This window comes from Schistocerca piceifrons, chromosome 9 (genome assembly GCF_021461385.2).
Source record: "Schistocerca piceifrons isolate TAMUIC-IGC-003096 chromosome 9, iqSchPice1.1, whole genome shotgun sequence".
In the NCBI taxonomy this organism is placed as follows: Eukaryota; Metazoa; Arthropoda; class Insecta; order Orthoptera; family Acrididae; genus Schistocerca; species Schistocerca piceifrons.
In genome coordinates this window covers 189,656,904-189,669,969 of record NC_060146.1, presented here as the reverse complement: position 1 = coordinate 189,669,969, position 13,066 = coordinate 189,656,904, and positions in this window count along the sequence as shown.

Below are 13,066 nucleotides of genomic sequence, written 5' to 3'. Positions count from 1 at the left end.
AGTCATTAATTAAAATTACTTCACATGGCAAAACGAGCGTCTGACAATAAAACATGTACTGACATACTCCACATGGATTTGGATCCATACTTAAAATCCACATAAAAAGTGCAAATATTAATAATGTGAAGCTCCTAGCCTGGCAAGGTAAAACATACAGTTGTACAGGAGCCAGTATAAAAAAGTATGAGATTACAAACACCTATTAAACAAAAATCTTCCAGCCTGACAGGTTTTTAATCTTATATATAAGGATAAGATGTACTGTACTTATAAGTATAAGATATACTGTACTTATATATAAGATTAAAAACACCTATTATATAAAATCTTCCAGCCTGATAGGTTTTTAATCTTATATATAAGTATAAACTATACTATACTTATAAGTATAAGATATACTAGACTTATTATTATTATTATTAGTCGTAAAGCTCCCAACATGGAAGACGCTAAGTAAAGATGGTTCACTTCTGGGGCTTCTTATTCTTCTTGTTTGTTATATATACTAGACTTATATATAAGCATAAGATTAAAAACACATATTAAATAAAATTTTCCAGCCTGACAGGTTTTTAATCTTATACCTTTTTATTCTGGCTTTTATACAACTGTATGTTTTACCTTACCAGGCTAGAAGCTTCAGATTATTAATATTTGCACTTTTCATGTGGTTTTAAGTATGGATTCAATTGCACGTGGAGTATGTCAGTACATGTTCTATTGTAAGACGCTCGTGCCGGTCGGAGTCGCCGAGCGGTTCTAGGCGCTACAGTTTGGAACCGCGCTACCACTACGGTCGCAGGTTCGAATCCTGCCTCGGGCATGGATGTGTGTGATGTCCTTAGGTTAATTAGGTTTAAGTAGTTCTAAGTTCTAACGGACTGAGGACCTCAGAAGTTAAGTCCCATAGTGCTCAGACCCATTTGAACCATTTTGAAGATGCTCGTTTTTCCATGTGTAGTACTTTTAATTAATTACGACGCATACCACATCTTAACCATTACAATTGCGATACTGACTAATCATGTAGCCTAGCTATAGTGCCCTTTTCTGGCATCAGTTTCCTTGCATAAATACCAGGAGCATTCTGATCATCACCAACACTTACTATGTACCTGCATGTTTAGTTTGACGTTGATACTACATCAGAATGTTTTATGGTATGTATGGCTGGTATACATGGCTGTTAATCATGTAAACATTTTATCATGTAGCACCAGGACTTTTACAGACTTATCGTCAGTAAACTAGCTTAGTTGGTTACACTCTGTTTTTGTTTTTGTAACAGATCTGAAGGATGGCAGTAGCCGAAAAAGGTCACAGTGAACTGTAAAAAAAAAAAAAAAAAAAAATTATGTGATCAATACGGACTTCTAAATGAAGTACATCAGTTTACCCGTGATCGCGTAATCTGCTCTCTAACAGACTACGTAGCAGATTTCATTACGTCGCCTAAGTGACAGGTTGTGTGTACAAAGGTGTGATGAAAAGTAATGTCTCCGAAATTTTTCAAATAAAACATATGTTATTAATACACTCCTGGAAATGGAAAAAAGAACACATTGACACCGGTGTGTCAGACCCATCATACTTGCTCCGGACACTGCGAGAGGGCTGTACAAGCAATGATCACACGCAAGGCACAGCGGACACACCAGGAACCGCGGTGTTGGCCGTCGAATGGCGCTAGCTGCGCAGCATTTGTGCACCGCCGCCGTCAGTGTCAGCCAGTTTGCCGTGGCATACGGAGCTCCATCGCAGTCTTTAACACTGGTAGCATGCCGCGACAGCGTGGACGTGAACCGTATGTGCAGTTGACGGACTTTGAGCGAGGGCGTATAGTGGGCATGCGGGAGGCCGGGTGGACGTACCGCCGAATTGCTCAACACGTGGGGCGTGAGGTCTCCACAGTACATCGATGTTGTCGCCAGTGGTCGGCGGGAGGTGCACGTGCCCGTCGACCTGGGACCGGACCGCAGCGACACACGGATGCACGCCAAGACCGTAGGATCCTACGCAGTGCCGTAGGGGACCGCACCGCCACTTCCCAGCAAATTAGGGACACTGTTGCTCCTGGGGTATCGGCGAGGACCATTCGCAACCGTCTCCATGAAGCTGGGCTACGGTCCCGCACACCGTTAGGCCGTCTTCCGCTCACACCCCAACATCGTGCAGCCCGCCTCCAGTGGTGTCGCGACAGGCGTGAATGGAGGGACGAATGGAGACATGTCGTCTTCAGCGATGAGAGTCGCTTCTGCCTTGGTGCCAATGATGGTCGTATGCGTGTTTGGCGCCGTGCAGGTGAGCGCCACAATCAGGACTGCATACGACCGAGGCACACAGGGCCAACACCCGGCATCATGGTGTGGGGAGCGATCTCCTACACTGGCTGTACACCACTGGTGATCGTCGAGGGGACACTGAATAGTGCACGGTACATCCAAACCGTCATCGAACCCATCGTTCTACCATTCCTAGACCGGCAAGGGAACTTGCTGTTCCAACTGGACAATGCACGTCTGCATGTATCCCGTGCCACCCAACGTGCTCTAGAAGGTGTAAGTCAACTACCCTGGCCAGCAAGATCTCCGGATCTGTCCCCCATTGAGCATGTTTGGGACTGGATGAAGCGTCGTCTCACGCGGTCTGCACGTCCAGCACGAACGCTGGTCCAACTGAGGCGCCAGGTGGAAATGGCATGGCAAGCCGTTCCACAGGACTACATCCAGCATCTCTACGATCGTCTCCATGGGAGAATAGCAGCCTGCATTGCTGCGAAAGGTGGATATACACTGTACTAGTGCCGACATCGTGTATGCTCTGTTGCCTGTGTCTATGTGCCTGTGGTTCTGTCAGTGTGATCATGTGATGTATCTGACCCCAGGAATGTGTCAATAAAGTTTCCCCTTCCTGGGGCAATGAATTCACGGTGTTCTTATTTGAATTTCCAGGAGTGTATATAAATCTTTATTTTCGTGCTTACATATTCATTTTTTAAAACAGTCACCCTGGCGACAAACACATTTCTCCCCACAACAGAAGAGATTGTTGATACTGCCATAACCTCACCTCTGCTCGTTCCACATCGTCACTACAATGCGAAGTCCTCTACGGTGTTTTCTAAGTTCTAGAAAAGATGAAAATAGAATGGGCCCAAGTGGGGACTCTATGGAGGATTATGGGTGACAGTGAACCCCAGGCGTCGGATCGTAGGAGACGTCGCCCCGCTAGTGCGACGTCTGGAGTTTTCATGCTGAAAAAGAGTGTGCTCCAGGTGTAGACAAACTCTTGGAATTCGAAACTCGATTACAGCACGCTTTCTCACACACCGTCATAGTTCGTTACATACCGCCAAGCTACCACGCTACAAGTCGGAGCCCTATTGCGGCAGAGGGCTGTAAATATGTACACATGAAGGATAAAGGCGTAGAATGTTTATAATTGAGCCATGCTGCGGCTCGCTTTGGTGCTGTTTGTAGGTTTCCGCGGTCTGTTGGAGGCCACACGGTACCGTTTAGTTGGCATGGTTGCGGTTGTTTGTCTTCTTCTAGTGTTGACTGGCACTACTCGGTTTCGCAATCACTGCCTGTCCGTTAGTGGCAGCAGCGGCGTTTATCGATATGTAGTAACTGTTACCCTATCTATGGGGCGCCGTCGTTTTTCCGGGTGGTGTGAGTGGGTCAGTTTGGTTGGGGACTCAGGAAGAGGCAGGCCCACGCAGTGAGTGAACACTCCGGGACCCCTGGCGGCATGCATGGAAAGCCAGATGGAAGGGCTGTGGACACGAGGGTGCACGACTTCCTCGTAAACCGGATCCAGCAAGCTTTAAGATGAGTGCATTTCAATTCAAGTAGAGAAACCTCCACCATTGTGATATCTCGCGATTCTCCAGTGACTTGGGTTCGCGTTGCTGCTTGTAGTGTCGCCGAGGCGAAGAGCAGCGAGTGGAGTGCTTGGGGAAGGCGGATCTGATTAGCTTTCCTCGACTTCTTATTACTGTATACTGCGTTCGACTTGCTACAATTTGTTAAGTTCAACCAGTGGCAATTTTTCTTTCCTGGTGGACCTAACACCCCAGTTACCTGCCCTGGGGGTTAGTGTATGTAACGGCAGTGTACGTTTCCTCTCCTTGCCGCTGCTCTCCGGTAAGGCGTGTAGTTTTGACAGCTTTCTTGATTGTAGGCCGCTTGGTGATTCCTCTGCTCTGGTGGTAGTGATTCCTTTCTCGTTCTGCGGCCTCTAAACACAGTATTCTGCACGTAGTGCAGACCGCCAGTTGCGGCTTTGGCGTACTGTTCCACCGTTGCATTTGGTTCATCGGACGTCAGGTAGCTTCCGCAAGATTATCATTCGTCATTCGTTAGACTGTCACTAGTCTGAGTTACCATCTTGTGAAGTGAATGGAACTCTTGGCTGCCTATCTCATCGCTCGCGAAAGTGTTTGTTGCCGGACCTTCTCATAGGTCGATTCCTGGAGCACCGTCTTGATCAGTTACTTGTTTCCTTAATTAACGTTTGCTATTGTATTTGCTGTTTTACAGCAGGTTTCAAATTTTTTTTATATTATTTCCGTGTAAGGTCTTCAACCGTGATTGTGGTAATTTGCCTTAAAATTCTAATTTGGTATTTGTGTTTTAGCACTAAGCCTTAAAACCTTATTTACTGCCATTCCTGGCGTCTGGTGCCGTCTGCTGTGTTTGTGGCGACTTGCCTTTAATTTTTCAATACCTGTAATTTGTAAGTTGCAGCGAGTTTTAAACAACTCTTAATTTATTGCCATTCCTGGCGTGTAAGGCCTTCTGTCCAGATGACAGTGGCTTGCTTTTAAAACATTATCTGTTGTATCTGTATTTAATGGTGATTTGCTAAATTGTAACTCACTGAAAACACTATTATTTACACTGTTGTTTATTCCTTCATTAATAACGTGCGCTATTTTTATTTATTGTTGAGCCTGGAATTACTGGTTTAAAATAAATTGTGTGTTATTGTAAAAGGGAACCAATAGTAGCTGATTACGGCCCCGCCCACTATCGTAACCGAAACCTGCCTTCTCTTTACTACCACCAGGTTTCAATAATGTTTGTTTTATTTAAGAAGCTTCAGGGATTTTCACGTGAACAATTCGGAGGCATTACCTTTCTGCACGCCCTCCTATATTTCAAATTTCATTAATCAAATTTAACTGAGATTATCTTTCGTAAACGCGCTTTAACAAAAATCCTGGATATACTTGGCATATATCACTGCAGGCATCAGAAACTATCGGAGATGTCTAACTAGGACTACAGTGACGTAAACATCTCTAGATTCTCATAACTAGAGAATTAATGCTAGATTTTCTTAGGGTTATAGTGGTCTTCGGTAATTAGTATTCTGCTTTGAAATTTCGCCCTTAATTGTAACTAGAAGCTTGCGAAAAGCATCAGCCGATGTAATTGCAAAGTTTTGGTCTAATACTAAACAAGGCTGGAGCTCGAATTCAATGTTAAGTGCACTACCTCCTCACATTTCTCGTTTGCATACGAATTGAGATGTCTCCAACTCTTTACCTACGTCATTTTGTTTTCTTCTTCCAAAAAAAGTGCTCTCAGCATGCGAAAAAAATCCTCTCTGAATATCAGAATTTTACATCGTGGCTCTTAATTATGTAGTGTTGTGTCCTGTGCGGCGAGTATTATCGCCACAGACAATAACCCAGCGTTCATAGGCTAAGTTATTCCGTGTTCTCTTGCATTCCCTCTTAATGTTCACACCTGTTCGCAAATACAAGGGAACAGTAGTGAACACTGGGGAACTGTCTGCGAATGCTCGTTCCCCTGTATTAGCTTACATTAGCTCCAGCGTAAGCCAGATTTCAACCTGGTGGTCAGCTCTCGTCGTATGGCGGCGTTCTACGGACACCTGATTAACCGAATAATTTTGACCAGCTGGTTAACAGCAGGTTGTAGAAGGGGACCAAGGGCTGTCTGCAGTAAAGAGGTTGAAACGAGTGCAGGCTGCAGTAGCCATTCAGAAATGTACTCGCAAAGGATTTGCGCAGCAAAGCTGCAGAAAAGCAGTCTTTGTACTGACGACCACTTCAGTAATAACTACCCAGTAGAAATAGTTGACTTTCTGTCCTGATACCACGTTTCTCCTCTAGTCGGGGTTCTGACTTTTTCTTACCCGCCGTGCGATATTCTCGTCATTTGTTTTTATGCAGTGCCATGGAGTACTGATGCCTCTGTTGTTACGAGATTCTAGTATGTTTCTTTCCTCGAAGAAGTGTACCGTGATCCTCTTGAGGGATCTTCTCCATCGAGAAAATTACTGTCATCCCTGTATACAGCAGTTTTGTGGCAGTAGTCACTCCTGGTCTTAAAATTTCAACAATTGCTACATCTATGCCTCGAGTTTCCTGTTTTTCATTATCTTTACGGAATTCTCCATATTGTAACGTGACCAATTGCAGTGTACAACAAGAAGAGCCTGTTTGATATCTATTAAACTTTTTGTGTCTGAGAATACCGCTAATCAAGCGACCATATTGTTCCATTATAGATCGTAGGATCCATTCATCACTTTTTTCCTTGAATCATCAGTCTTCTGGTCCGTGTTCCTTGATTTCAGTATGGCATTTGACACCGTCCAGCATTGCTGTTTAATGAAAAAAATACAAGCTTACGGAGTATATGAGCAGACGAGCGATTGGATTCAAAACTTTCTTGCGGATAGAACTGAAGACGGTGCTCTTAACGGAACAAAATCGACAGATGTAAAGGTAATACCTAGGGTACCACAGGGAAGTGTGACAGGACCGTTGCTGTTTATATATATATATATATATATATATATATATATCAGACGCTTTCAACTAAATCATATATACACTCCTGGAAATTGAAATAAGAACACCGTGAATTCATTGTCCCAGGAAGGGGAAACTTTATTGACACATTCCTGGGGTCAGATACATCACATGATCACACTGACAGAACCACAGGCACACAGACACAGGCAACAGAGCATGCACAATGTCGGCACTAGTACAGTGTATATCCACCTTTTGCAGCAATGCAGGCTGCTATTCTCCCATGGAGACGATCGTAGAGATGCTGGATGTAGTCCTGTGGAACGGCTTGCCATGCCATTTCCACCTGGCGCCTCAGTTGGACCAGCGTTCGTGCTGGACGTGCAGACCGCGTGAGACGACGCTTCATCCAGTCCCAAACATGCTCAATGGGGGACAGATCCGGAGATCTTGCTGGCCAGGGTAGTTGACTTACACCTTCTAGAGCACGTTGGGTGGCACGGGATACATGCGGACGTCCATTGTCCTGTTGGAACAGCAAGTTCCCTTGCCGGTCTAGGAATGGTAGAACGATGGGTTCGATGACGGTTTGGATGTACCGTGCACTATTCAGTGTCCCCTCGACGATCACCAGTGGTGTACGGCCAGTGTAGGAGATCGCTCCCCACACCATGATGGCGGGTGTTGGCCCTGTGTGCCTCGGTCGTATGCAGTCCTGATTGTGGCGCTCACCTGCACGGCGCCAAACACGCATACGACCATCATTGGCACCAAGGCAGAAGCGACTCTCATCGCTGAAGACGACACGTCTCCATTCGTCCCTCCATTCACGCCTGTCGCGACACCACTGGAGGCGGGCTGCACGATGTTGGGGCGTGAGCGGAAGACGGCCTAACGGTGTGCGGGACCGTAGCCCAGCTTCATGGAGACGGTTGCGAATGGTCCTCGCCGATACCCCAGGAGCAACAGTGTCCCTAAGTTGCTGGGAAGTGGCGGTGCGGTCCCCTACGGCACTGCGTAGGATCCTACGGTCTTGGCGTGCATCCGTGCGTCGCTGCGGTCCGGTCCCAGGTCGACGGGCACGTGCACCTTCCGCCGACCACTGGCGACAACATCGATGTACTGTGGAGACCTCACGCCCAACGTGTTGAGCAATTCGGCAGTACGTCCACCCGGCCTCCCGCATGCCCACTATACGCCCTCGCTCAAAGTCCGTCAACTGCACATACGGTTCACGTCCACGCTGTCGCGGCATGCTACCAGTGTTAAAGACTGCGATGGAGTTCCGTATGCCACGGCAAACTGGCTGACACTGACGGTGGCGGTGCACAAATGCTGCGCAGCTAGCGCCATTCGACGGCCAACACCGCGGTTCCTGGTGTGTCCGCTGTGCCGTGCATGTGATCATTGCTTGTACAGCCCTCTCGCAGTGTCCGGAGCAAGTATGGTGGGTCTGACACACCGGTGTCAATGTGTTCTTTTTTCCATTTCCAGGAGTGTGTATATATATATATATATATATATATATATATATATATATATGATTTAGTAGAAAGCGTCTGATGCTCTTTAAGGCTATTCGCAGATGATGCAGTTGTTTACACCAAAGTAGCGCCTCCAGAATGTAGTAAGAATTTTCAGAACGACCTGCAGAGAATTGATGAATGGTGCAGGCTCTGGTAGTTGACCCTGAACGTAAAAAAATGCAACATATTGCGCATACATAGGAAAAAAAACTACTACTGTACAGCTACACTACTGATGACAAACAGCTTGAGACACTGTTTGCAGTAAAAATCTAGACGTAACCATCCAGAGCGACCTTAAGTGGAATGACCACATAGAAAAGATAGTAGGAAAAGCAGACACCAGACTCAGATTCATCTGAAGAACCTTAAGGAAATGTAAGTCATACACGAAAGAAGTGGCCTATAAGGCGCTCGTTCGCCCGATTCTTGAGTACTGTTCATCTATCTGTGATCCCTATCAGTTAGGACTGATAGAGCAGATCCAAGGAAGAGCGGCGCGTTTCGTCACGGGATCGTTTAGCTGGCGAGAGAGCGTTACGCAGATGTTAAACAAACTCCGCTGGCAGACGTTGCATGAGAGGCGTTGTGCATCACGGAGAGACTTACTATTGAAATTTCGGGACAGCACTTTCCAAGAGGAGTCAGACAATATGTTACTTCCCCCAATCCACATACGTCTCGCGTAATGACCACGAGGCGAAAATTCGAGAAATTAGACCCAATACATAAGCTTACCCAAGCAATATTCGCGAGTGGAACAGGGTTGGAGGAATCAGATAGTGGTACGGAAAGTACCCTCCACCAAACTCCATTAGGTGGCTTGCGGAGTATGATGTAGATGCAGATGTAGATGGTTTGATGCTGCCCACCACACGAATTCCTCTCCTGTGGCAATCATTTCGTTTCAGAGTAACACTTGCAACCTACGTCTTCAAAAATGGTTCAAATGGGTCTAAGGACTATGGGACTTAACATCTGAGGTCATCTGTCCCCTAGAACTTAGAACTACTTAAACCTAACTAACCTAAGGACATCCCACACATCCAAGCCCAAGGCAGGATTCGAACCTGCGACCGTAGCACCTACGTCTTCAATTGTTTGCTGGATGTATTCCAATCTGTGTTTTTCTCTACAGTTTGCAGCTCCCTCCAGTAGGATGGAAGTCATTCATTGATGTTTCAACATGTGTCCAATCATCCTGTTCCTTCTTCACACTGTTTCCCGTACGTTCCTTCTTTCGTCGATTTTGCGGGGAACCACCTCATCCCTTATAAGTCCACCTAATTTTCAACATTTTTCTGTAGTATGACATATCAAATTCTTCGATTCTCTTTGCTCTGGTTTTCTCATTCATTACTTTAGATTGATGTGCTCCAGACGTAAATTCTCATAAATTTGTTCCTCTAATTAAGCCTATGTTTGAGACCTGTGGACTTACTTTGGCCAGAAACGCCTTCTTTGCCTGTGCTACTCTGCTCAATACGTGCTCTTTGCTTCGCCTGTCACGGATTATTTTGCTTCGAAGGTAGTAAAATTCCTTAACTACGACTGTTTCGTGATTCCCGGTTATGATGTTAAGCTTATCGCTGTTTTCATTTCTCCTTCATCTTATTCCCTTTGTCTTTTTTCCGGTTTACTTGCAATCCATATTATGTACACTCCTGGAAATTGAAATAAGAACACCGTGAATTCATTGTCCCAGGAAGGGGAAACTTTATTGACACATTCCTGGGGTCAGATACATCACATGATCACACTGACAGAACCACAGGCACATAGACACAGGCAACAGAGCATGCACAATGTCGGCACTAGTACAGTGTATATCCACCTTTCGCAGCAATGCAGGCTGCTATTCTCCCATGGAGACGATCGTAGAGATGCTGGATGTAGTCCTGTGGAACGGCTTGCCATGCCATTTCCACCTGGCGCCTCAGTTGGACCAGCGTTCGTGCTGGACGTGCAGACCGCGTGAGACGACGCTTCATCCAGTCCCAGACATGCTCAATGGGGGACAGATCCGGAGATCTTGCTGGCCAGGGTAGTTCACTTACACCTTCTAGAGCACGTTGGGTGGCACGGGATACATGCGGACGTGCATTGTCCTGTTGGAACAGCAAGTTCCCTTGCCGGTCTAGGAATGGTAGAACGATGGGTTCGATGACGGTTTGGATGTACCGTGCACTATTCAGTGTCCCCTCGACGATCACCAGTGGTGTACGGCCAGTGTAGGAGATCGCTCCCCACACCATGATGCCGGGTGTTGGCCCTGTGTGCCTCGGTCGCATGCAGTCCTGATTGTGGCGCTCACCTGCACGGCGCCAAACACGCATACGACCATCATTGGCACCAAGGCAGAAGCGACTCTCATCGCTGAAGACGACACGTCTCCATTCGTCCCTCCATTCACGCCTGTCGCGACACCACTGGAGGCGGGCTGCACGATGTTGGGGCGTGAGCGGAAGACGGCCTAACGGTGTGCGGGACCGTAGCCCAGCTTCATGGAGACGGTTGCGAATGGTCCTCGCCGATACCCCAGGAGCAACAGTGTCCCTAATTTGCTGGGAAGTGGCGGTGCGGTCCCCTACGGCACTGCGTAGGATCCTACGGTCTTGGCGTGCATCCGTGCGTCGCTGCGGTCCGGTCCCAGGTCGACGGGCACGTGCACCTTCCGCCGACCACTGGCGACAACATCGATGTACTGTGGAGACCTCACGCCCCACGTGTTGAGCAATTCGGCGGTACGTCCACCCGGCCTCCCGCATGCCCACTATACGCCCTCGCTCGAAGTCCGTCAACTGCACATACGGTTCACGTCCACGCTGTCGCGGCATGCTACCAGTGTTAAAGACAGCGATGGAGCTCCGTATGCCACGGCAAACTGGCTGACACTGACGGCGGCGGTGCACAAATGCTGCGCAGCTAGCGCCATTCGACGGCCAACACCGCGGTTCCTGGTGTGTCCGCTGTGCCGTGCGTGTGATCATTGCTTGTACAGCCCTCTCGCAGTGTCCGGAGCAAGTATGGTGGGTCTGACACACCGGTGTCAATGTGTTCTTTTTTCCATTTCCAGGAGTGTATTACGTCCAGCCTCGTAGTCAAATAGGTGGTGTATACGATGCCTGCATAGTCGGTTCGCTAGGCAAAGATCCAAACAAACGGTATTAATGAGTTCTATTACAAACAGAACATTAGAACACTTAACTTTTGCAGTATAGGCAGTTCGCAGTCTGCGCTGCGCAGAGAGTACAAGCGAAGTGACAAGCGTTGACGCTGCTATACAAGTGCCTAATCTTGAAGCTGCTATTGAACAGGCCGTCACCATTCGGTCGCGGCTCTTACGTCCGTTTCACACAGGGCTCTCGCTGCTGTCGCGTTGTCGTCCTGGAGAGAGGTCCGGTCAGCGTGCGATTGGCTGACTTCTTCTCACAGCCATCTCTTATCTATCATTCCCGACTGGCGTGTCAGCGCTTGACTTTACGCCGTAACATTCTGTACTCCTTAGACTGTTAATTCCAACCAATAAATCACGTAATTTTTCTTCACATTCATTTAGGGTAACAAAGTTATTCGCAAATCATATCACTGACGTACTTTCACCCCGAGTTTGAACGCCACTCTTGAACTATTATTTCCATCAATGCTTCTTCGATTTAGAGCTTGAACAGTAGGGTGAGCATTTCGTTCTTGGTATTCCAATCTTATTGTTCCATCTTGGTTCTTGTACATTTCGTGTATTACAAGTCTTCCAATATTCCGAGAAAAATCGGCATAAACTGTAGGGAAAGGTATAGAGATTCATCACGTAACGGATATTAAATTATTAAACTTTCACTCCAATCGAATGGATGTCCATCATCAACATTAGTATCAGGTGTGGAGCCCAAAGGCAGGAATAAACATTTGCATTCCTTGTGACGTGGGAGCAAACAATATCCGGATGTCATCTTGAGGAATGTTATGCTGTACCTGAAACACATGCTGCGTCAATTTGTTGAAAATTAGCGGCTGTGGGCTGGTATGAAAGTGTACGTTTTCCCATCGTATCCCATGCATGCTCTAAAGGTGATGATTGAGTTGACTGCGTTACGGCAGTTCAAAATATGTTCAAATGTGTGTGAATTCCTAAGGGACCAAACTGCTGAGGTCATCGGTCCCTAGACTTACACACTACTTAAACTAACTTACGCTAAGAACAACACACACACCCATGCCCGAGGGAGGACTCGAACCTCCGGCGGGAGTGGCTGCGCATTCCGCGACAGGACGCCTCAAACCGCGCGGCCACCCCGCTCGGCGTTAGGCCACTTAAGGTTCTATAGATTGCTAGTATGGCGTCTTGCTTTATCCTAATGGTATATGCCATGTGGCACCCTAGTCATGAAGCATATGGTAACAGCGTTTACCATTCTTGATACATACTATTGAGTATACATCCTCCCTTCAGTAATTACCAAATCAGTTCTGTTGTCACATCGAATAGTTCAATACACCATGATTACAGGAGCTTGGAGGTGTTGGTTTCGAGAACAGATGTAAGCCTATACTGGGTCGTGTACATTAACCTGAAGGCCAGAAACAGAAGCGAGACTCAACGGTGAACACCACAGAATGCCACACAGAGTCCCTGTAGACTCTGGCTCCACGCTTTACAAGTGTCTGCTGTCTGTACCATGGTGCCAGCGGTAAATGACGCTAGGGAATTCGAGGCCTCAACTCGGCTTCCAGTAATCCGTTCTCG